At 41.4% G+C, this 26,596-nt stretch overlaps 1 protein-coding gene across 5 annotated transcripts in view; it reads left to right on the top strand.

Moving 5' to 3' along the window:
* Positions 1 to 26,596, top strand: part of ZBTB38 (zinc finger and BTB domain containing 38) — a 135,572-nt gene that overhangs the window by 59,008 nt on the left and 49,968 nt on the right. For 2 of the 5 annotated variants that reach the window (XM_018049743.1, XM_005675496.3), the window contains one exon: positions 14,747 to 14,812. The exons of 1 other annotated variant lie outside the window; for it this stretch is intronic. The gene's annotated coding sequence lies outside the window, so the exon portion shown is untranslated. Of the gene's footprint in view, positions 1 to 14,746; positions 14,813 to 14,833; positions 15,764 to 26,596 lie in introns of those variants that run through there. 2 more of the 5 variants (XM_013966004.2, XM_018049757.1) reach the window with 2 other exon arrangements.

Raw genomic sequence — 26,596 nt, 5'->3', positions numbered from 1 at the left:
TAGGCAAGAGTCCTGGAATGGGTTGCCATGAAGTATAGTTGATTTATACAATGTTGTGTTAGTTTCTGGTGTATAGCAAGGTGATTCAGTTTAATATATATATAATATGTTTGGTTTTTTTCCCATTCTCCAATTCATATGAGGGGTACAATTCAATGTGAGGCTACATAGTCTTTTCAGAGCTTAGATCGTGTCTATTGATTCAGATGTGGTCTGGGCACAGTTGGCTGATGCAGGCAGTGCTTGGACCAGTTGATTATTTTTAACCCCAGGTTAAAAGTTTTATACTTTTCAGGGCATAGAAGTACAAGCCCCCCTCTTGCCCTGGGTCAGCATTATGAATGTTGTGTTACTCCCTTTGGAAGATTTTGCAATCAGGCCACATCACAGTCACCAAAGCTGAGAATTCATGGTAATGGGGCTTCGTGATTTCTCATGCTGAAATCCCCTGACTTCTTGTCAAGAACACAGTTGGAAAACACCACACTGAAGACTTCAGTGTTTTGTTTTTAACTCAAGCCTCTGGTTTTCATCAGAACTTTATAGCTTCCTCCCACCTCCGAAATGGTATTTTTAAAAGTGTAAAGCTGAGGTTCTGTCAGAATAAGTAAGATAATACATATGAAATGGCTTGGACAACTTAGGAAAATATGTGGCAAGTTAGGGTGTTGATGAAAACAATTCCGTCTTTGTGATCAGTATTAGTGTTTGGATTTTTATTGGTTGATTGATTGATCTTTCTAAATTGACTTGCACCTAAAATCCTTAGCACCATTTCCTAACTAGCCAAAGCATGTGGTGTAAAAATTTCAAGGACATTTGGAAAGGTTAGGCTCCCTAGGCCAGAGGTCTAACCAAGAAGCTTCTACTCTTACTCAGGTTTGACCTGGGATTCACTGAGATCCATGAGAGAAAGTAGAGTTGAGCCATCTATCTGCCAAAAAAAAGATGCTTCCTGGCATTCAATGGGGCTCCCAGTGCATTGGCCAGAGGAGGCTTTGAAAGCTTCCATGGAAGAAGGCTGGAAGCTCCATGGAAGCTCTGGCCCTGGGTGGAGTCTCACAAGCTGGAATGAAGCCCCTCTTCTGTCCAGAAGCCCCTAAGCAGCATGCAGTCAGTCTGTGCGGTGTTCTGGGGCGAGGCCACGGGCTTTATACACAGAGGCAACAAGCATGAGATCAACTTGAGAGCAGTGAAGATGTTGTTCAAACTGAATTCCCTTCCACGTCCCTGTTCCTATAGTCTGTTATCTTCGAATGTAGCAAGAAAGTAGTATCTAGTGAAAAGGATTTTCTCATTGACCCAAATTCCCGGGCATTGACTATACCAAGGTACTCTGCAAAAGAGAATGTAGCTTAAAATTCACCCCAGCACCAGACGCAGTCTGTCTTCCAAGTCCTACAGCAGCAAGGCCATGGCTGGACCAGGCTCCTAAGAGGTCTCTCTTCCCTCTCTTTTCATTCCTCATGAGTCAAATTCTTTTTCTTTACTTAAAAAAAAAAAAAATTCAGCATTGTTTTTCAAATAAAAAGAGCCATAACTAGTCATTATACAAAATCTGGAAAATAAAGAAAAGTATCAAGAAGAAACCAACAATCTCCAGTAATCTAACAACCAAGCAACAATTCAATATTAACATGTTGACGTATTTTTTGTCAGTTTTTTCATATATATTCTTTTCTTCTTTTGAACATTATTGAAATGCTATTTTATATGCCTCTTTTTAAATTTATTTATGTTATAAACATTTTTCCAAGTCACTAGATGATTTCACCCCACTTAACACTATGTTGTAAACATTTTTCCAAGTCACTAAATGATCTTTTGAAATTTTTATTTTTAATGGCTGTGTTTCCATTGCATGGATATGTCTTAATTTATCCATTCTTTTTTATGTACATTTTTATTGCCTCTAGTGTTCTGCTATTATAAACGTAAAAACATTCTTATAAATAAATCTTGGTGGACATCTGAGGGAAAATTCCTAGAATTGAATCAGTAGGTCAAATGGCCTATTTTTAAAGTTCCTAATGCATAAATCAGCCCCTGAAAAGTTACCAATGTCTATTTCAAAATCTAAGTCCCCTTCAGTTTCTTATGTTAAAATGCATGTTCCTAGGTCCCAGTGGCATGGAAAGTTCTGAGGAGAGGGCCTAGGAATATGTATTTTAATATACCCTCCTAGTCCCTATGCACATTAAGGCCTGAAGACTATTGATAATACTGCGTTCAATTTAATAAACACTCATTTTTCAGCAACACATACTAGACAGAAAAAAGTCAAGGAACTGTAAGCTAGTACATCCAAACTAGAATTTAACTTAAAGGTGTTTTTTGGCTTCTGAATTTTAGATTTCTCCTTAATCCTGATATGATACAGTTGAAAGTTTATCAGCTAGGGAGTTTGGAAACTTGACTGTAACTATAAGATAACTGAGCCACAGAATAGTTCATTTACTCACTTGTGGTTGTTACCCAGCGATCTAGCGGCAGAGGAAGAACTAGACCTTGAGGGACAAGGGGCCTGGGTCCACCCAACCTCTAGGTAGCATTACTAAGTCCTAGCTTGTACTGCTTCCTGCACAACAGGACAATAAATTGAGAGATGAGTTGTTGGGTCAAAGAATACCAACTTTATTCAGAAAGCCAGCAACCATCTTACCCAAGTTAGAGTTCCTTTATACTAAAACAGGAACAGATTTGACTGGTTGTTGCAAACATCTAGATGTTGGAATCCTTTGTTCTTGCAGTCTTCTAGGTAGATCTGGTCACAATGTTCCTATAAACCTCCAACAAGACAAATGTTATGCTCTATTATGCAACTTTTTATCTCTGTATGAAAGGAGAAGTGTTATACTTTTAAAGGTCACAGTCTTGAGACTGGGATATCATGGACATTTTGGACTGCTGACTGCATTCTTTTTCACAAAGTGTTGAGCCAGCATGCCTAAGCACAGGCAACAGAGTGCAAGGGTTAGAGCTGGAGGAATAGCTCCAATATGGAGTCAGATTTGTTCTCTGTTACAGTAGTAGAGACAAGGCACTGTGATAAGACTGACTCCTAAAGTGAGCCCCTGGTTCTACCAGAGAATGCTTATCTGCCTTCTGATAGGCAGGGCATATCTCAGGACACGTGTGGGCAGCCCAGACCCTGTGAGGGACACCCTAAGGGACTACCCTGTGCCCTGAGCACCAAGATGATAACACTTAGTCCGAGGAAGACATAGGGCAGCCATGTGGATCCAGGCCGTAAGAGCCAAGGGGGAGGTGGGGTCCAGAGGCAGAAGCCAAGAGAACAGAGCAGGGACAGAGCAAGATTCACACTGTGGGCAAATGTTAGGTCACGGGGGGCATGAGTGGAAAAACCAAAGCCAGAGCTGAGGGGCACTGCCGTGGTTCAGCCTTAAGGATGGAGTCTCATTATCCAAATTCACAGTCAGGCGAGGTACTGCCCCCATCTCCACCTACCTCATTGTGTCTGAAAAGTGCTATGTGCTTGGCTGCCTTCTGATGGGAGGTAAGTAAGAGCACATGGCCAAATGGAGCAGTGAATTAGAGAAGAGGTCCCCAAGAATGGAAACCTGGAAAATGTTCTGTTACACCAGAGAACATAGTGAACAAACAACAACCAAATCCAAAAATTCTCACCACCTTCTAACTGGAAGTATGACTATGTATCCCACCTGCATAACTCTTCTCAAAGTCATCAGACCACCATCTCATCATTTGGCTTTCAGGTTCAGCCTCCAGTTCAGCCTCCAGAGACTGTTCAGCCCCCAACAGTCCCCAGTTCGTGATCAGGTTCTGTAAGACACCATCTAGATTCCTCCATGCCCAAGTTCACATGCATCTCCTGTGAACACACCGGGTGAAGCACAGGAGCCAGAACCGAGAGGAACCCAGAGGAGAACCTTCACAGCATCCGTCCTCCATTCAGAAGCATGAGGGAATCTACCTAGGATCACCAAGCTTCCCTGCTTCTGTGCAGGGTGTCCATTATCTCTTGGCTGTCCTTATGCAGGATCACTGCCCTCCTGATTCTTGGCCTCCTGGCCAAACCTGTGGAAGCAGGGTCTTGATGGGTACGGGTTCTGGGAAGGTTCACAGCCTCCCTTGAATCAGGGGTACAACAGATGGAGGATGACTTTCCAGACATGGCTGGGGCAGTTTGAGTCATCCCCATGGGGTTGGCCCTTTTCAAAGCCCATTTCCCTGGCCATCTGAACACCTTCCTTGGCTGAAGCACCTTCTGCTACTCAGATGGAATTTTACTTGCTGGCAGGACCTGGATCCCTAGGTTGGGAAGTTCCCTGTGGTGGCGACAGCATTGCCTCAAATCTAACTCCTAGGAGGTAGAAATCAGAGGTCCATGACATCCAGACAAAGTGTCCACATGCTGCAGGAGAGTCTTGAGCAGTCAACAGAGTAGGTTGAAGGTCCAAGGGCAAGAAGTGTTCAGTGGGGCCTCTGACATCTGACAAGTGCCACTGGTGGTCCTGTCCTTACCTGTCTCTGCTGACTTTATGTCCCACCACCATTCCACCACCCCGTGCTAATAAGGTACTAACTTTAGGAATAAAAAGCACTTACACAGTCTCTGGCTAAAACCTCAGGAAGACCCCAGCCCAGGCAAAGTCTATCCCCACCACATGGCTGTTATATCATGACCTTCATATTTCTCCATGGGAGTGAATGTCACCGGTATCAAGTCTGCCTGCTGGGCCAAGAAATATTGCCTTAAAGAAATCCAACATTCCTAGATGGTGAAATCCTACTACTGATGTCAAGAGCAACTGGACAAACCTGAGTCCTCACCCTACATCAAGAGCCTCATTTTCCATCATCAAAATGCCAAACAGCACACATTGCTATGTAGACAGTATTTGGAAAGCTGGAACAGGGAGAGAGACCTAAAGCCACACCAGTCAAGCTTTGAAGGCCCCACAAGTGACTGCCACCTTGACTACTGGGGGCCATCAAAATGAGCTCCGATGAGTCTATCAGGATGGCTAAAATAAAAAAAAAAAATACTGATGTTACCAAATGCTGGTGAGGATGTAGAGAAAATGGATCACTCATACGCTGCTGGTGGGAGTATAAATGGTGCAACACTCTGAAAGAATTTGATAGTTTTTAATAAAGGTTAGCATATATATACCACATATTCCTACTCTTGGATACTTACAAAAGAGAAATGATAACTTAGGTTTACACAAATGAACCTAAGTACCTTCACAAATGGGGCTTCCAGGTGTCACTAAGGGTCAAGAACGTGCCTGCCAATTCAGGAGACATGAGACGTGGGTTTGATCCCTGAGTCAGGAAGGTCCCCTGGAGGAGGGCATGGCAACCCACTCCAGTATTCTTGTCTGGAGAATTCCATTGACAGAGGAGCCATAGGGCCACAAAGAATTGGACTTCACTGAAGCAACTTAGCAGTCACATGAATAGTCAGAGCCTTTTTATTTGCTCTAGCTTAAAACTGGATACCCGCTGAATGTCCTTCCGTGGGTGAATGGATAACAAACTGTGATACATTCATATCATGGAATACTATTCAGCAATAAAAAGTCACATCTACCCATCCAACTTGAATGGCTCATAAGGGCGTTCTGCTGGGTGAGAGAAAGTCAGTCCTAAAGGATTACAGACTGCAAGATTCCATTTATATAACATTATCAAAGGGGCAAAATTATAGTGCTGAGAACAGATCAGTGCCAGGGGCTAGGCTTGGGGGAAGGTGTGACTATGGTGGGGTAGCGCAGGGGGTTTCTTTCTGGTGGTGGTGTAGTTTTGCATCAGGATTGTGTTGATAATTACTCCAGTCGTCACATGTGATAAAATTTCGTGGAACTCTTGACACACACACACGTGCACGCACACACACACAAGTGCATGTAAAAACTGCTAAAATCTGAAGTAGTAGTCTGTACCTAAGTTAACAGTGTTGTACCAGTATTAGTATTACTTTCTTGGTTTAGAGAATGTTTTACAGAAGTATTGATACCAGATACTATCATTCTGAGAAGACAGGTGACATCATACAGCTACTGTACTGTTTCTGCAACTTCTTGTGAATCGTAAACTAGTTCCCCCCAAACTATTAAAAACAACTTTTTAAAAGTTTAATTAAAGAGGGAGGTTGTTCCTCACCCCCAAGAAAGGGGGATTCAGCCACTGGCTTCTCTTTTGTGAGCAACTCCTATTGTTTATGCCAATTTATGGTTTGGCTTCTAAGGCGGCATCCTAGTGGCTTTGGCCTCACCCTCTGCATCTCGGAATCAGTCAGAGTTGGCCCATCTCAGATGCAACTGAAGCTCAAGTCTTGCAGGGCTACGTGTGAAGATCCCCCTTCCCCCACCCTGAGGCTGTAACTTCAAAGCGAGGTGAAGATTCAGATCTAAGAAATGGTCTCCCAGTGAAACTCTAGGACAAATCATCCTTCCAGCCACAGCACGGTAATTTCTTCTCTGGAATGGCTCTTTGTCTTCCGTGCTCTTCATACAGATTATTCTCTTCACCTTCACCAAAGGGCCCCTCCTCTAATGGAAGGAGATTAACCCTTCTCTGTGCGTCCCCCGCCCCCCCACCAGTCTCATTCAGTAGAGGGTTTTCTCTCACCAGCTCTGCTCTCTCTGGGCCTCGTGCCACAGCTGAATGCCCCAGCCTGTGATGGCTGCCTTCCCTCTGAAGCATTTGCGCCTCTGTCAAACACCTTTTTGCCAGACTTGGCCCTGGGAAGACAGTTTTGAAATTAACCTTATCGTGAGCTGCCGGGGTTCACAGTAGGGAATTGCACAAGGCCCTGGGGCATTTAGGTCAAGGGCTCCCCGCTGTGCTCATTACCTTCAGGGCCTCAGCCAAGCGAAATTCTAGAATTCTTTACTCAGTTGTTTTGTGGAGGGGTCCCCAGCGCCATCTAAGATCAAAGCTGTGCCTATGGGGCTGCTGTCTACGTGGCATTCTATCCGGATATGACAAGAAACACACACAAGCCACTGTCCCCCCCCTCAGGACTGGCCTCAGCCCCTAATTTCCTGCCGCATCTTATTTATTACAGTCATCTCAAGAGACCATGGGGAGAGGGGCCTAAGTGTACGTGTCTCAGGCCTGGCTACGAGTTGTAATCAGGACTCTGTGCCCGAAAGGGGACTGACTATTTGAGTTGTTGATCTTCAATAGGTGTTGGTGAATCTCCTAGTTTTGCACCTTTTGGTTTCAAAACCGTACTGAACAACGGAAAATGAAACCTGCAACTTATTTTTAGCTGCTAATGCTAACTCATGAGATTTTTTTTTTTTTTCTTTGCAAACCAAATAGGATAAAAGCTACTTCAGCTGGCTGAACTTAATCTGATTGACTTAATATAGCCATCAAGTCTGCTTCTCTGAAACTTCTCAAATGATACTGGGTCCCAGGTGATATTTTTGGCTAATATTTACTATTTTTGCTTAAAATTATGTTCTGTTGAGCTTTTAAAAAGTTAAATAGCTAAACATTGTCTTCCGGGAGAAACTGGGAAAGAAGTTACAAACCCTCTATACTGGAATCTATTTGTTAACTCACTTATTCTATAATCATTTTTGAGGCATCCGTTTAAGTGAAAGGTGGATATTTTTTTATTAGTTGAGCCAGTGTGTTGAACTACAAAGAGTAGAATACTTGTAGGAATCTGGCTTTTATCCTGGTTGCTGAGGTCTTCAGATAACACACTCCCTGAATCTGATTTTCTCCTCCCTTCAAGAAAGGGTTTAGACAACATCTTTCCAAGTGCCTTGCCCATCCTGTAATTCTGTGTAACGGGCTCTGCCACTGACAGCGCAGGGAAATGCTGAGGCACATTTTGGAGGCTGTGGTGTTGTCATCAGGCCGCTCTTAATTTCTGTCTCCCCTTTCCCTATTCTGGGAGGGACAGATGTAAACATAGCCTGTGGTCTGCTCACCAGACAACATGTGCCCCCGTCCCCCGACCTTGGTAAACAAGTGATTAAGAACTTGAAAGACTTCCGTAGGTATTTTTAGTCCCCAGATCCATTCCTTAACTCATGGAACAAGTTTTTTCATTTTAGGAAGTGGTTTCAGGAGATAAAGCTGAGGATTCCACTGGGAATGGTAAGAGCAGAGAAAGGACCCCTAATTTGGTGTTGGTCAATTAAGAGCCTAACCGTGGAAGTCCTCCATCGCATTAGGCAATGCTCTGTTTGCCGTGGGAGAGACACAGGTCTCACAGGGTGCCAGCCAGAGACATGAGTAAAGGCAGACAGTTCAATACAACAAAAACTACTGTGCTTTTATCTTTAGTGCAAAGGAAGTAAAGATTCACTGAGGTTTGTTAAGCTGCTCTGGTGAGAAGAGGTTGATGGTCATGACCTTTCTGAAATACGAAGTCATTTATCTGAGAGAAAAAAAAAGCAAATGACTTTGTTCCCAGGTTGTCGTGGAATATTTGTTGCCCAGGATGCACATAGATACAAGGAGAGGATTATCCTCTCGTGTGAGGATAGATTTTCCCCATCTGTAAGATTTCTTCCTTCTCTACCCGTATTTACATCCCCACCTTCCCTCTTCAAACTAGTTGCTAATCTCTCTAGAAAGAAGAAATTCAGCCTTCTTGCTGAATGTCTTTGGTCAGTTCAGGATCTAGAAGACCCTGTTGTTCCATTTGCTCTCCATCTGGGGAGTGGCAAACAGTGATGACTGCAAACAAATGTGTGACTAAGGATGCAGGAATGCTCTTGGCCTCGGTGGGCAGGCAAGATCCTTATTAGCGCCACGTTTCCAATGCACTGCACAGTGAAAGCAGGGGCAATCTCCTGCTAGAGCTGAGGTTGTGATATTGAAAACGATGGTGAGCCACGCTGACAGTATTCCCACAGGAGAGTCTGAGCTGGATGAGGGTGATGTGGGATGTTGTCTACCACAGTCTCCCTGGAAACATAAAGTCAGTCGCCACTTTGTTTCAGTTGAAAACCCCATGGTTCCCATTCCCTTCTCCCTGCAGCCCTTTCCCTGAGGGTAACCTCGGTTTGGTCCCAAGGGCTCCTTGCCGTCAAATGTGTGCTCCTTGCCCACATCTTATACAGGTGCTGATGGATGAAAGTGAGAAAGCTCATGTCTTGAGCAAACTCCGGGAGATGCTGGGAACAGGGAAGCCTAGCATGCTGCCGACTTTGGCATTGACCAAAGAGTCAAACACGACTGAGTGACTGAACAATAGCAACGAAAGAACTGGAGAGCAGGCTTCTTGGAGCTCAAACTCATCATGCTCGTCCATTTATCTAACCCTTTGTTCTACTGCCTTAGGAGCGTCGGGAGAGAGAATCCTCCTCTTATATTTCTATCCCGAGCAGGCTAGAGCTCACAGAGTTGATTAGAAAGCCCCCTTCACTCTCTGGTTGCCATCTAGAATTACTGCCAATGAGCGAGACAGTCGAGGCTCAGAGTTCAGCTCTTGGCCTAACCAACCTAGGAAGCAAGCGAGGCTGGATTTTTTAGAATCCCAAACCTTCAGAGCTGGAAGGGATGTTAAATGGGGGCAAAAGCAGATGTCCACATAAAGAGGTAATTGTCAAAATGGTGCGCTTGAAACACTAAACTTGGTTGAGGAAAATTTCCCATTCAAAAGTTCGTTTTAAAAATGTGTTAGGGGGACTTTCCTGGTGGTCCAATGGTTGGGACTTCGCCTTCTGATGCACTGGGTGTAGGTTCAATCCCTGGCCAGGGGTTAAGATCCCACATGCCACACAGACAAAAAACCAAAACATAAAATGGGAGCAATATTGTAAAAAATTCAATAAAGGCTTTAAAAATGGTCTGCATCAAAAAAAATCTTTTAAAAATAAAAAATAAAATATTTTTGGGGAAGGAACTCATCATACAGACTTATCTGTTTAGGACAGAAATACTATTTGTGAGTAGAAACCAGGTCCATTGATTGTTACACTGATTTTTCTTTAAGAATTTAGATTAGGACCATCTAACAACCAGATAACAGATTTACCCACAAATGCAGGCTTGTAGAAAAATTTTAATATAGGAAATGAGTAAACTCACTTATAAGTGTGTGATCTTGGGCCAATGACCATATCTCTCATAATCTTGGTTTCCTCATCTGTACCACAGAAAGACGGGACTTCATTAGGTGAAGTAGTTTGTTCAGATGGATACATAAGGTTTTCCACTGATTTCGCCTGATAAAACATTTCCAAATGATGACAAATCTCTGACCAAAATTGTTATCCTGGTTTCTACCCTTAACTTTCCAACACAGTCTAGTTAATTCCTGTTTTCTTATTCTTTTCCACTTGCTGGTCCAAACTGTCTGCAGTTGGTACCCACGGTTCCCAGAGCCTGGAGAGTTGAAACTGTTTCATCTAAACAGGGATGATCCTGGCTCCAGGGAGTGGAAGTCTTCTCTACCGCAAGTCTGCGCAATAAGAAGATTCTTACATCAGGGCAGAGTGTGGATGAAGCAGGTTTTATCCTCTTTAGATTGGTGGAAAGACCCAGACTTTGGAATCAACTGGACTTGGTTTGAATCCTAACTCTGCTGTGTGTGACTGGTAATCTCAATTAGTTCCTCACCTAAAGGTGATGATAACTAATACTCATCTTACAGGGATTATTGGGTGAGAATTAAATAATATGTGCGGTGCTTAGTTGCTCAGTTATGTCTGACTCTTTGTGACCCCATGGACTGTAGCCCACCAGGCTCCTTTGTCCATGGGGATTCTCCAGGCAAGAATACTGGAGTGGGTTGCCATGCCCTCCTCAGGGGATCTTCCCAAGCCAGGGATCAAACCAAGGTCTCCCACAACGTGGGCAGATTCTTTACCATCTGAGCCACCAGGGAAACCCATGAATACTGGAGTGGGTAGCCTGTCCCTTCTCCAGGGGATCTTCCTGACCCAGGAATAGAACCAGGGTCTTCTGCATTGTAGGTGGATTCTTTACCAGCTGAGCTACCAGGGATAGATAAAATATTGAGTATGATGTAGGTTTTCAATAAATGGTAGCTACCATAGACTTAGCTCTGATCAAGGTAGAAAGCAGAAGTTCCCACCTACATCTTTAGGCAAAATGTAGATGTTTAAAGTAGCCCTGGACTTTCCTAAGAATTTAGGCTAAAATATCATCCAAAGGCATTTTTAGTCATTGGTAAATTGTCACCATGTTGCTTCTGTGAACATCCTGCAAACAAATGTAAAAAGCAACCTCATAAAAACGTTTAAATTCTATGAACTTAAGCAGAAATGTTACATCTGGTAAACATTTTATTTTTAAAAATTGAGATTAGAATAGCTGAACCTGGTAAGAAATTTACCCACAAATGTTGAATATCTATATTAGGTATAAACGGAAACCAGCTGTAGTTTTTAATGCAGTGAATGGAGCAAAGAAATGTGCAAACCAATCCAAATGTTTATAAACCAAGGATTCCTCTAGGACTCAGTGCCCTGACTTTATGTTTTGTTTCTTTTTAAACAGAGAGTCAAGCTTTGTTCATACTTGAATTATGTACTTTGCATAAGTCATGCAATTTGACTTGAACCCACAGGACTGAAAATAAAATGAACTCAGACTGTAGAAGGAGGCTGTAAGCAAGCAAGGGCATTAATCAGAGTGAAGGAGGCACCCCTTACTGTTAGCTCTGTCCTTCTCCAGCCTGCTCTTGCCAGATTATTCTGGGTTCCTTGTGCTTAACTCATCAAAGTGGCAAAAACAGGTTAAAATTTTCATCACAGAAAAGGCATTTGCCTGATAAACGAACATTTGTGCCTATGCCCCGAGGAGGTTGACAAGCAAGCAATTTTTAAAAATCATAAGTGAGCGCATACCCTTGCCACTTGTAATCACGACAAAGCTTAAGTAATTTGGGCATGAGCATGTGTTTTTTTTTTTTAAGTGCAAAACAGGATTTACTGGTCGAGAATGTCTGTCTAAACAAGCTCATCCATATAGGTGCTCTCAACTACAGTTCAAATTTGTTTAATACAAACAGGTTTGGTAAACGAGCCACATTTGTTCGTTGAATGCTTTGGAACTTCACAAAATAAACCAATACATGGCTTTTAGACTCGTTTTGACTGAAGAGTAGACAGAGAACCCCACAGGGAGGTTTGGAAACTGCCTGCCCTGGCACCTGGCTTCCAAGCAGTAGTCAGGGACCTGCCCATCTTCACCATCCCACCCCTACAAAGCGGATATAACACTGTGCACTCCTCTTGTGGGACCTGGTATGGATTACTGTCCTTGTCACTGTCATTTATTATCTCAGACAGAGGAGGCAGTGACTTCATTTTGTGTGTCCAGAGTAGATTCCATATTGTGTGTATTTAGCTTCCATGATAATTTGTGAGTATTTTAATGTGAATGTCTGAATTATTGCTGAGGAATATCTGGACAGACACCAAGAGCATCAGATGCCTAGGTTTTCGCTTCAACCTCCTCCAACCCCACTCCCAGGACTCTGCTTTATAGATGACCATACATTAAACTGTTACCTTGTAACTGAGCGCTATAGTCTCTCTAATTCTCAACTGCCATAGTAAAGAAGGAATTAGCCTAAGGACACTCCATTCTAATTTTCTGTTGCTGTCAGTGCTAACCAGAGCTCATAGAGCAATGCTGTGGGGGTGGGGAAGATGGCTCCACCATTGGTATTAGACCAGAAGCTACTATTTCCGTTAAAGCCACGTTTATTTCTGGAATAGTTGTGGGAGAGAATGTGCTCCAAAGAGAAGAGGACTCAGTGCGGTTCAGGTATGACCGACCATCTGGCCAGCCCGACTCAGAGACTTTAAATTAGAGTACAGGTTAGAGGTAGGTTGGGCACTTTCCATACATTGAGCTAAAAATCGCTTGGGTGCTGTGGAAAGAGACAGAATGAGAGTTAGAAACAAAGGATCCGATTGTGAAACCTAGCACCTATGTTGAGATGTTCAAATACATTTTCTCCTTTAAAAAAATTCTGGGGAACTGGAATGTTTTGCTGATCTGATTATTTGCAGTCAGTCCTTACAAAAAATAGAGGCAATCCCAAAAAAGAGGGATTCATTTTTGCACATGTTGAAATTAATGAACGTTAGCATATTTAGTGATGCAATAGGCAATTAAAGACTTTTGGAGAAATACAAGGAAGAAAAACATAGTATTATATACTCAAAATCAGTCTCATAGCATTTTATGAAAATGTTGGCTTATATCCAGGATCTAAGGGTGGGGGTGGGTATGGTTTCTTTGTAGCTGAAGAAAGAGTAGAAAAGAATCTGGTCTATTTCCTTAAAAATAAAAGACTTCATGATTTTTACAGCGTGATAAATGAAATGCTTTTCTGATTTTTTACCTGCCGGCAGGATCTGGAGGAAATTTTTCTAGCAGGCTATGCTGTTTTCCTCTCTTTGGGAACATGGTGACACTGGTTTTGTAGCAAAACAGTCTTTGCTTATTAGGCATTTCTTCAAAATCCTGAATAAGCAGCTCTTTCCACATTTTTTGTTCCACATGTTAAACATTTCACTGCAATTTGAGCTTCAATTGTGTGTGTATGTTGATATGAAAGACTGAAAGGGAATGCCTAAGGATTCTTGAAGGTTTTTTCTTTAAAAATTTAATTCCTACGATTATGTATCAGAGCCTCTACGGAAGGTGATTCCGATTTATTACACACAGCCAAAGTAAAGCCCATCAATCTTGAGCAGCGGGGTTAGGGAGGGGATATTGAAGAAGACATGAAATTCGGTGTTTGAGTAGATGAGATTTAATTTTCGGAAAACATTTCACTCATAAAACGGATAGCACCCCAGTGTCAGCTCTGACCTCCATGATGTCAATGTCATCGTGGGAGCATAGCTAAGATAAGCCTCAAAGTAAAACAAAGAAACATCGAATGTCAGCTCAACACCATTTCTTCCCTTACAGTTTGCATGATATATACACACAAAGCCTCTTGGCATTCCTGTGAATGGCTTGTTACTTGACAATTTAGCTTTTGGAGGGGGGAAAAGGAGAAAAATCATTTTGCATTTCCCAGATTCTGAGCAAGTACAGTATGCTGTTGTAAGACTTAATATTATTTAGGTCAGTGTCCTAAGGACAGCTTTTATTGTTCATGATGGTCAGCTAGACATCCAAAGGAACTCAGCATTAATTTATCTTTCTGTAACTGCTTTTATTCTGCTTCTAAGTTTAAGCAAATTCATTCACATTTTCATACCATTCTGATGAGGAGGTATCTGCTGTTCTGTACTGCAGATACATTTAGCAGAATACATTTACACGACTTGTGGTTAGAGGTTATAGCACGGATACAGACAGCTGATCATGCATTCTTCTACAAGCCTGCCGGCACCAGTTAGGATTCTGAAAAATAGTCTAGAAATGCTACGACTCTTTAATTTACAATAGCTTTAAAAGGTTTGTTTTTGTTGTTGCTGTTTGCTAGCAATTCTATGAAATCAACAGTCTATAAAATGCATCCCGAGCCAGATACATACTGTATTGAAAGCTTTCTTCAAGAAGAAGATATGACAGTGTTCGTTCCAGCTTATTTTCTTCCTTAGCAAAAAGGACCGTTTGATTCTCAGAAGCAGAAGGACCCAGTCATTGTGCAGCAGCTCTGCTGAACTGTATGAAATGCCTTCTACTGCCTGGTTGCAGAATTTGGAGTTTGCTAAACAGTGTTTAGTGATTGGGCTCATCTTGCATCACCAGTTGATGACATTTTTCTTTGTTCCCTCCTACTCAGTTGAACCAAGACTCTGAGGCTGATATGCAATGTCACTTACAACATTAATCAGATACCGCATTTAAGGTGAGCTGTCCCCTGCCTCCTCCTTCCCCAGAGCTCGTGTGCTGCATGCAGTGCGTCTCTGGCTTCTGTGAGCCTAAGATGGCAGGCAGGATTAGCCGTGCTTGTGCTGTGTGTGCATGCTGTGTAGAGAATTCATTACACGTTGCCTAGTATTTCAGATGTGAGTATGTAAATGCTCGGGATGCCATATCATCTGGTAGCGAAGACTTATTTTTGCCTCATTACAGCCTTAGCTATTTCAGCATCACCTTTCAGTTCCGATTCATTTGCTTCTGGATGTTTGCTTTTCATCACATTCAAAATAGATTTTTACCTTTTTTTTTTTTTTAACAAAGCCAAAAAAAAAACCAAACCCCTAAAAACAAAAACAACAACTAAACTCTGCTACCAGATGGTGTCTCCCCTTTCTTCTTGCATTTGCTGTCTTTTAAATAATGTATGTTGTATTGTTAATTAATGTGAATATCAAATTAAACACTTGAAACTTAACATGTTTATTATGCAGGTAGAAGGCAAGGTGGAATCTATTTTTAACTCTGATGCACTCCACGGTGTGCAAGCAACTTGGTTCTTGAATTCGTATTTTCAGTGCTGGTATCAGTGGTTTGATTTTCAGCAAATGTGACAGTGGTCTTTGCAGTGGTCAGCTCCGGGCTTTGAACTCTCAGAGGAGGAAGGGGAAAAAATTCAACACACTACCTCCTTGGTTGCAGCCTCAGAGAAACCTTGGATGAGAAACTTGTTTTTTCAAACCTGTTTTCCTGTTGATAAATTCAGTTCTCGTGATCACAGTACATTCAAGCTGTTCTGCGTATGGTTTTGTGTGTGTGTGACAATTGCATCTAAAACTTGAGAGCAAGAAGACGGAGAAATCAGTTGGTCTCCATCGCTTTACATAAAAATGGCTGAGTGTCTTGTCATGCTAGCACTGCATTAAGTGATACAATACAGGTAGGTTGAAATTTGCATGTTTTATAGATTTTTTTGGAGCCATGTAGCAAGAATATTAGATTAAAATATGACTTTTAAAACAAAAATTAAATAAGACAGTTGTAATTGTGAGGTGGGGGTATTCACTTGGATGGCCTTTCCTATTCAGATTCTATATAAATATATAACTTTTATAAACTTCTAAGATGACTCTGCTATAAAAGTGAGATGATTCCTTTTAAAAAATCATATATATGATAGGTGTGGCGCCATCAGACAACAAAAGAATTTTTTGAAAAGTCTGTGGATTCAGCTCCATGTTAGTTTGAAACTAAAAATAAATGGGTTTCTGGAGATAATTTCGAACAGCGCAAACAAGCTTAATAAGAAACATTTAAAATACTTAAATTTTAAGAAGCGGTCTTTAAACGTGTTTTATGAAAGATGAAAATAAAAACTTAGATGCTTCCAAAATCAATTTTAAATGATACATAAGAATAAGTTCATTATTTATATATCTGTTATTTGGAGAGACAAGGAATTATAATTTTTAAATGGGGAAATATTAAATATAGATGACTCTGTTAGAAGAAAGAGAGCTTCACTGAATAAAAGAGTCCCTAGAATGGTTCATTGCAGACCATACAGCTGTGGTTCTGTAAGTACCAAATTCTGGCACTTTTCAAAATTATTTCATGGGTTCTTTCCTTTGAGCTTAACTTCTCAAATATATTTTGGTTTCAAATTAACTCTGGGCCAGAACTTGTTTCCTTAGTAACCACATCTTATTTAAAAATGCAGTAACAGATATGCAAAAGATTGTCTTAAGAAAATCCAAATGTTTCATGAAAATTTTGCAGTGCTTTTCCTCTCTTGGAGAGTCTGAACTGGTTTTAGACGTTTTTAAATGCGGTCTTCAAGCCTTAAAAATTAAGCCATAATTCTGTACATAGAGAGAAACCTTGCACAGTAAGAGCTTTTTCTTTCCTCCTTTGTGCTCAGTACTTTCAAAATTAAGGTTTTTTCTTTGTAACGTGCTCCAGAATGCTGGTCAAGGCTTGTGTGCAAAGGTGTAGTTTCATTATCACGAGTTCACCAGCGCCACTGAAACAAAAGGTATCTCAGAAATTCTCAGAATCAGAAAATGCTTATGCTCTTGTTCTGCCTGATCCCTCCATCGGTAAACTCTGAGCTATCGGTAGAGACGGACCCAAACCTGAGCCCACCCCCACAATAAGTGCATACTGAGTCTCTGTGAGAAAGGTCTTTGTAGGTGTGTTAGGAGGAAGATGCTGCTAAACCCAAAACCTCCCTGAGCTTTGCTCCAACGTGTAGAACGTTGAGATGCACAACCATCTGTGTAAATAGTTGCTTTATCCTAGCAGTCTGTCTAATATCCCAAAGCACTGTCTGTAAAATCAAACCTTTAGTGGACTAAAGATTTGTTGCTGTTGTTGTTTGGAAGCCAACTTAAATATCTTGCTTGGAGCTTTTCTCTGGTTCAATTGTATTAGAACATGATTCAGATTACAGTGATTTCGTTCTGTGGGCTTGCCATGAAATATTCTTCCTGTAACACCTTTTTTTCCCCCTCCTTTTTTTTTTTTTTTTTTTTGCTGTTTGGGAGCCATTTTCCTGCTTGCCTGTGACTTAAAATGACTAAGTACATTTTGCATATAGCATCAATCAGAAGATTGTAAACTGAAGGGAAATGTCAGAGCCCTGATTCCATATTGCCTATTTATTTTAGCATCAGTAGCATTAACAGTTGCAGTAGGACTAGGCTAATTGTCATTTGCTCTTGAGACAATAATGAGCCTGGCATTTGTAATTAAAACACTATTGCTGTTCAGAAAGATTACAACTCAATGTCTTCTATTTTGATAGGCTGGTACAAATTAATCATTTTGAAACCATTTGAATCTTAATCACAAGATTAGATGGATTCAATGGAATTGTTTTACCCTCCAATTGAATGCCGGAGAGATTCAACAGTGTACTGCTTCTCTGTAAAATGTCGATCCTTTTGTTTTTAACTCAAGCATGGTTACGTCATCTTGTAGATTTTCATACCTCATGATTTTTTTTTTTCTGGCATTTTTCATTATTTTGCTCTTGGTCTCTCCTAAAAGAATTTGAAACACAAGTCAAGGAGCTTGAAAGCCAACTAAGACTGGTGGGAAGTATGTTGTATCATTGTCATTGTAATAAATAGAACAGTGAATGGAAGAATAATTATTATTTATTACTTTGTGTGTTTTGCCTTAATGCTTTGCCTTCATATTTCACAGAAATGTTTACCAGACACAAAGCTTTTCTAAATTTACCCATTTACAATTATCATTGGATTTTCTAAATTAGCCAAAAACACTTCCTGCCAATTGTAGAGAATCGCACTTATTCCTGCTCATTGTTGAAAAGGCGGTGCTTCACCCATTTACACTTTTTGGCCAAGGTGTTTACGCTGGGCAGGCCAAGGCAGGTGCGACAGAAAGAATGTGCAAACAACTGCTTGGCTCTTACCAAAACGAAATGGATGAATCTGTGAGTTTTTCCCTGAATGATTTGGAGTCTACAATTCTCAAATCTTATGATAATAACAAGATTTGATAATTATTATTATAAAATAATATATCATTATTATCAAATAATAATAATATAATTATTATCATTTTAGAGAATAGGATTTTTTTCCCAAGCCTTAACTCGGTGAGAATACCAAGATTGCATCTCTTGCTACTAGAGTGATGTTGATTTAGGTCAATGATTTCCATGGATTCCCCCCATAGAGGGTCTGAGTACCCAGACCGCATCTTAGGGCTGGTTGATATGCGGAGATGAATCTTGAAAATGGTCTAACACTTTTCTTTTTGATACATGATGCCTTTGAGTTCTTGGTACCATATGGTTCACTCTAGCAGCTCCCTTCCATGGGAAATGCTATCCTTCACAGCTTTTTTGGTAATTAAACATTCAACACACATACTGAGTACCTACTACCTACCAGTCATATTGCAGAGGCTAGAAACAGAGTAACGAACAAGAGAGATCAGGGCCTGCCTCTCACAGACCCACCCCTAGTGTGGTGGAGGGGTGAGGGGCCAGGAGTGCAAAAATAAATATGTAAACAAATAATTATAGAAGACAAGTGCAAGTAAGAAAGAGAAGATAAAGTTTTAAAAAGTGAGGGTATCTTTTTGGGAGGAGAAGAGCCACTTGAGAAGGGTTGGCCAGGCAAAGCATTGTAGGAGGTGGTATTTAGGTGGAGACCTAGATGGTAAGATGGATCCAGACAGGTGAAGATATGATGGAGAGCATTACCAGGCAGAGAGTTGTTCATGCTCAGACCACAAACTTTCCTTTCTAATGAAAGGAGTCAGGTCTGAGACTTCATGGGTTGAGCCTGGCTTAGGTAAGCTGCCCCTGCAGTGAGACAGTGGCCCAGACTCCCAAATTCCCAGAACTTGGTGCCATCAGAGGCATTGCCTTTGACCCAGCCTCACCCCAGCACTGCTCCAAAGATGCAGTGAAGCTCTGAACATTGCAGTCCTAGGTGGTGGTGAAATTCAGGCACAGGTTCAGTTTAACCCAAGAAATCCACAAAAGAAAGGAATCCTGGAGCAAGGAAATTTCTGGGAAGCCTCTTGCTTTGTTTTTCTTAAGAACTCCAGAACTTTGACTCATGGCAAAACACTAAGAGAGCCACTTCCTTTAATTTTTTTTTTCAAAAGCAAGAAGTGGAAGGGTCTGTCCCATCTTGCCAGTAAATTGCCTTTGTCCTCTAACGCCTCAAATGCTTCAGTTTCTGCAGAACTCTTTGCCTGTTTGTTGATGGCTTTCTAAAGACTTTGCTGCTTGGACTGATCTTTCTCTATTTGAATAAATAATGCTAAGGAAATTCTTCAGAACCAGAAATCTTTTGTGCCTTTTAGGTTTGTCTGCTAAAGAAGCTCCAAGAACAAAGGGATAGGTTTGCTCTGCAAGTTAGAAACAAGGCCCTTCCAAGTCTTCTGAATGTTCCAAAAGCCCCTTCTAAACTTGATTCACAATTTATTGGGCTTTGCTTATCAGAAGTTAGAAGTGGCCTGACTCAGTCCACTTTGTTTGAATTTGACCAGCCATGAAACATTCCACTGCATTGAAGAATGTTCTAGCCCTTTGGAGTAGACTATTGTTCGTCAGTGGGGGTAGGGGTAAGTGGGAGGGGGCTTCACCAAGTCAGTTCATTTCTTCAAATGTTTGTTGAGCATCTCCTATGTGACAGAGACCACTGCCACCCAAACAGAATGGAAATGTGACATAAAACTCCCTACGAAGCTCATGTCCAGGTTTGTGCACAAAGCTAGGGCATTGTATGGACAGGTACAATTGTACGTCCTCTCTGTTTCAGAAAGAAACGAATGGCATGCTATTCTCTTAGTGGCCTTTTATACTGTTTCCTGGAGGTCAGCCTTCACTTTGGGGGCATTGCAACTGATGGCAAGGATGGTTCTTCCCCAGGACTCTGTGTCTTATCCTCGGTCACCTTCCCAAAATGTCTTGGCTCCTAATAAGCCACCGTATGTCTGGCTGCCCTGAGCCAAGCTGGTCTGCCTGCCTTGCCAGGTGACCTCCATAAGGGCTGCCACTCTTTCGCATTCATGAGCAGATGTTAAGTTGAGAAGCCCTTAAATGCAAAAAAATTGAATTTGTGATGCAGGCAAGATGCTTCTGCTTTTTTTTTACCTTCCCTGACAGGTCATGGGGGGTCTCCCTGAAGCCCTGTTCTGCTTCTGTGGGAAGCAGGTAAATCAAAGACCAGTTGCCAAAGCCCTTATCTTTGTTAGGTGAGCCCAGCATGACACTGCCATGGCCCAAACATCTCATTGACCAGAAAATGGCTCTTTTGATCTTGTGATTTGTTTTGCATCTTTTCCTTTAATGGTTTTCTTGCTTCTGCAGCTGCTCTAGTTCAGGGTTCGAGACTAGCGTTTGTGTCTACAGTCACTATATTTGGCCTATGGAGGAAGTTTGTTTTCTGGTTCAATTTTGTTTTTCAAATGCCAGCATAAATATTTTTTTTTCTGTGTTCATAAAAAGCTGTGAAGTCTTTCATGATTTTCTTTATATGATTAAATAAACCTCTTCCTTACCCTGTGGTCATTGCTGCCAAATAGATATTTTGAAATTCCTTTTTTTTTTTTTTGCCTGCTGAAATCTTCTACCCTGTCTGAGGCCTTGCTCTAATTAAGGCCTCACGGTCCTGCCCATCTTCCCCAGTGCCGAGCATGACGTGGTGTCCCTGCCCCGAGGGCCTTACAAGCCAGTGAGACGAGAAAACAAAAGCCACCAGCTGAGAATGTGGTTAAATCCCAGAAGGGCAGTGCCCTTGTAATTTTTTTCCCCCTTTTCTCTTGTTTCTTGAGCTGTGGAAGGGAAGTAGGGGACCTGTAGTAGGGAAACAGAGGGGTTACACTGAAAGATTAGAAAATGTAAGGTATTGGGGAAATGATGTGAAAGCGAGTGGGATGGCCATCTGTGGGGCAAAGTGGGGAGATGGAAGGACTGCGGAGCGAGAGGGCAGCAAGGAGGTGGGGACGGGGTGCAGGAAATCAGGGAGAGGGAACAAAGCGAGCAGTCAGGAGGCAGGCTGCTGTGCCGCACCCTGAAGCTGGGGTTGCCGGGCACAGGAGAAAGAGTAGGAGGGGTTGCAAGGAGTAAAAAGAGGCTGGGAGAGCCCCTGAGATGCAGGCTGTGTATGGGCTGGGTGCTCCCATGTTCTGTCTGGCTTCAGTCATGATGTTGGCCTTGGGGCTCCACTGTCCCACCGAGGCTGTGACAAAGAGCCTACAGATTGGCCTTGCTAAGGGTGATTTATCCCAGGATCTAGGAATTCTCTGTCCCAAGGCTTCTATTTTCATGCTGGGACCACCTCTACCCCTGCCACTGTCACTTGACTGGATCTGGACTAAATTCTAAATGGGCAAATTTTTACATTTGTTGTAACCAATTGCTTTTCATTTTCCACAAAGCTCAGCCTGGAGATAGACCTATAATATGTGTTTTAGGTGGCTTCCCTGGTAGCTCAGATGGTAAAGAATCTGCCTGAAATGTGGGAGACTCAACTTTGAACCTTTGGGTCAGGAAGATCCCCTGGAGAAGGGAAAGGCTACCCACTCCAGGATTCTTGCCTGGAGAATTCCATGGCCATAGATGCATGGAAAATTTTAGAAACTCTTTTGCCCAAAGTCATGTTGCCCTCAGCAGGCATGCAGCTCAGCTTTTGAAGCTCGCAAAGCCTGTCTTTCCCTGCTCTTCACCCGCCTATCCACGCCCTGCCCTGAGTGCCCATTAAGCCATCCGCAGTGGAGATTCTGCTTGTTTGAGCTCCATGGTCTCCAGAAGCACTGCCCCTGGCTGGCACACCAGCGCATAGTGCTGCCAACACCCTGTACTTCTTGCTCAGCTCTTATGGGAACATGAACCCCAGACTTTAGTCGCTGTGGGAATGGTAGGTTCACTTTATTCGGTCGTATTGAGAGAACTATGGCCCAGAGAAATTGTGCCTTCTCTAGGTCACTCAGAGAGTTAAGTGGCCTCGCTTAACTCCTAGTCCAGTGCTCTTTCTGCTAAATCAAGACGCTTTTAGGTCACATGGGAAGCCCGCTTCTAAACCAGCGGTTGGCAGACTTTTTCTGTAAAGGGCCAGATAGTAAGTATTTTAGCTCTGTAAGTGGAGGCAAAACTGAGGATGTTATCTGCATATTTATATAACGACAAAGAAAACAATGTTTCACAAACTGTTGATGAAATTAAAAATATACTAATATATAATATGAATTATATATAATGTATGTACTGTCATAGATACAGAAATGAATGGCTATGGCTGTGTCCCAATAAAATTTCACTTATGGGCAATGAAATTTGATTTTCATGTAACTTTTCATGTCATGAAATATTGTTTTTCTTTTGTTTTTTTTTTTTTCAATCATTTAAAGATGTTGAAACCATCCTTAGCTTGTAGATTATACACAAACAGTTGGCAGGTGAAATTGGCCTGTAGGATACAGTTTTGTGGACTCATTTTCTAAGTCAAAAGCTGCAAACTGGGGGCCCACTGGTCAGTCCAACCTACATATGTGCTTTGTTTGACTTCTAACAATAGTTTTAATTGAATCCATTGCCAACTTTGTTTTCTGTTTTTTGAACTATATTACTCTTTTTCCTTCTCATTATAAATGTAATATATACTTACTTTGAAGTAATTTGGAATGTTACCAGTTTGACGTGCATTCTTTCAGCCCTTTATCTATGCCCACTGATTTTTTTAATAGTTGAGATAATATTTTTATAAGCAATTTCGTATCTTTTTATTTACTTACTATACCGAAAGCATTGCATATCACTTTAAAGTCTTTCATTAACATAATCTTTTAAAACTTTATTATGAAAATTTTAAACATGTGTACAATATGGAAAAACTACTTCAATGAAATCCTGTATAGTTATGGTTCAGTTTCAACAATTCTCAATAACTGGCCAATCTTGTTTCATGTAAATCCTCATCTGTGTTATTTTAAAGCAAATCCCAGATCACATTGCTTTATCTCTAAAAATTTTAGTTTAGTTCAGTTCAGTCGCTCAGTCATGTCCGACTCTTTGCGACCCCCATGAATCGCAGCACGCCAGGCCTCCCTGTCTATCACCAACTCCCGGAGTTCACTCAAACTCATGCCCATCGAGTTGGTGATGCCATCCAGCCACCTCATCCTCTGTCGTCCCTTTCTCCTCCTGCTCCCAATCCCTCCCAGCATCAGGGTCTTTTCCAATGAGTCAATTCTTCGCATGAGGTAGCCAAAGTTTTGGAGTTTCAGCTTTAGCATCAGTCCTTCCAAAGAAATCCCAGAACTGATCTCCTTTAGGATGGACTGGTTGGATCTCCTTACAGTCCAAGGGACTCTCAAGAGTCTTCTCCAACACCACAGTTCAAAAGCATCAAGTCTTCAGCGCTCAGCTTTCTTCACAGTCCAACTCTCACATCCATACATGACCACTAGAAAAACTATAGCCTTGACTAGACGGACCTTTGTTGGCAAAGTAATGTCTCTGCTTTTCAATATGCTATCTAGGTTGGTCATAACTTTCCTTCCAAGGAGTAAGTGTCTTTTAATTTCATGGCTCCAATCACTATCTGCAGTGATTTGGAGCCCCAAAAATTAAGTCTGACACTGTTTCTCCATCTATCAGTATGAGTCTCTAAAAGATAAAGATATGAAGAGAGAAGAATTTTTTAAAGGAAATAAATGTTAATGTATTTAGGTATAGAAGAGAATAATATTTGCAACTTACAAATGAATCAAGGAAAAAAATAGATAAAAAGGTAGATATAGGTGTGGTATATATAGGGGTTTTTGGTACTGCTCTAGTAAGTCTTCCATAACTTTGAAACAGTTCTAGATAAAAAGTTTTAAAAATGTGGAATACTAAAAAATTACATGAAAAATGTCAACTGGTTAAAAAGAAAAATAACCACAGTATCATTATCATATCAACAAATAACAATAATTCTTTATTAATATCACAGTCAGCATTCAAATCTGTCCAGTTAGGTCATTTTTAAAAAAGTGTTCAAAGCACAATTCCAAATAAGGTTCATACTGCAATTAATATTTCCTTAAATTTTATTTAATCAATAGGTTTCCTTCCCTCTCTTCCTGTCATCCTTGCTATCATCATAAAATTTTTGTTGAAGAAACAATTTGTCTGACTCATAGTTTCCCACAGTCAGAAATTTGAGATTGCATTCCTTCATGCTGTTTTACATGTTCCTCTGTCTCAGAGGTTTTCTGTAAATTAGAGCTAAAGGCTTGATCAGATACACATTCATTTTCTTTTTTTAACGTGGTCAACATTTTATATATTTTATATAACCTGATTTGGGCTCCATTGGAAAACTCTGCAGATCTGGCGTTCTCATCTGACAACAATGAGTGTGGGGCTGGGGAGTGACACTTCCATTCCCCACTTAGGTGGGACATGAATGACCCTCTAGGCCCCAGTTCCTACTACTTCCTGCCTGGCTCCCAGGGATGGGAAGCTGCCACCCCAGTCTACACCCTACCTCTGCAAGGACTTTGGTAGACTTCCCAACATGACATCACAAGAGGCCTTTCAGAAATGTGGCGGGGATTATAGAAGATTTGGACAGAGACTTTCTTAAAATGCTTGAAGGGAAAGAGATAAGCAGTTATAGAAGAGGAAACCAAGTGACAGAACCCGGTGAGTGCCCAGGATGAGGGGAAGAGAGAAATAAAACAATAAATTAACAGAGTACAGGAAGAATGGGAGGCGGAGTGACTCCTAATGATTCCTAACCCATGGTGGAAAACAAAGGAAGCAAGTGGGTTTATGAGACATGCTTTAGACTTTTTATATATGATGAGAATATGGAAAACTTAAAAAAGAGAGAGAAGAGGGGCGGTAAATTGGCCAAGAATCTTAAATCAGAAAGCTCAAACAGGCACTCGTAGCATAATAGAAATCATGCGGGGATTAAAAAAAAAAGAGGTAGAAAACAAGGAAAACTTCCTACAAAAGGCCACTAGAAAAGGATCAGGAGCCATGCTGGGGAGATGTTGAAGAACTACTAATAGCAGGAATTTAAGACTTAAAAGTCTTAGGATATTTTTTTCTTATTTGCTAATGCACTGAAATGAAAAGTATTATAAGGATATAAAAATACATCATAGTTGTTTTGAAAGGAATAAATCTTTATAGAAAAGAATGAATATTTTAACAAATTGGGACATTCTTGGAAATTTCCAGATAGTTCCCCATACTCAGAAGAATGATTAAGAGAGAGAATATGTAACTGGTTATGAGGAAGGGTGGAAAATTTTGAAGGACAGGATGATTATGTAAGTTTTAGGCTGCAGTGTTTAAAACTGTTGCTGTGATATTTTAGTTATTAATAACAATTTGGGGGAAATCTACTCACTTCTGGAGAAACATTTGGCCCTAATGAGAAAGAAATGCCACTGTTTGTGAATTCGCAAGTGGATGTAAGGAGCCATTCACTTGCTAAGCCTCTTAGGAAAGCCAGAGCTGATCTCAACCTTAACAAGCTGTTGACAAGGTACCACGGGAACATGTTAGCAGCATAGAAAGTGGGCTGTACAGTCAGACCTGTATTTAAATCCCTTTATGTCACTCAGCATGTGACCCTGGGAGCTTACCCATAGAAATTTTCTAGGGCTTAAAAGTTGCTTTACCCATGGGAACTAGGATTCTTACTGCTTGGATAGTAGAAACTTAGAATTCTGAATACTTGACTTCCAGCACCAACAACCATAATGCAGATGCTTCACACATTTTATCCCATTTAACTATAAAAAAAGCCCTGTGAGGTAAGTGTAATATTAAAATCAGCCCTATTTTACAGATGAGCAAGCTGAGGCTCAGGGAGGTTAAGTAGCTTGCCTGAAGTCAGCGAGTAGCCTTGTAAGTGACAAAGCTAGGCTTTAAACCCAGGCAGGCAGAATCCAAAGGGCAAACTGCCCTGCCGTGCCACCCTCCCACCTTCCAGTCGCAGCAGGGCAGCATGGAGAGCAATAATACCTCATACTGGCACTTCCCAACCTGAGGTTCCTAATCCCCATGCCTAGTTTTCCCAAAGGCTCAATGGAAACACATAAAGTTGCGATCAAACCAGAGATTTCTTTAGTTTGGAATCCATGATTAACAATGGGTTCGCTCAGGTTTTGGTTGAAGCTCGGATGGGCAATGACATACACAAAAACATGCCAGGGTTGTTGTTTTTTTAAGTGGGAAGATGAATCGTTAGTTAATAAATGCAATTTAGTGGAATAGCTC

This window comes from Capra hircus, chromosome 1 (genome assembly GCF_001704415.2).
Source record: "Capra hircus breed San Clemente chromosome 1, ASM170441v1, whole genome shotgun sequence".
In the NCBI taxonomy this organism is placed as follows: Eukaryota; Metazoa; Chordata; class Mammalia; order Artiodactyla; family Bovidae; genus Capra; species Capra hircus.
The sequence above is the reverse complement of the archived record's forward strand: the minus strand, read 5'-3'. Positions and strand labels throughout refer to the sequence as shown.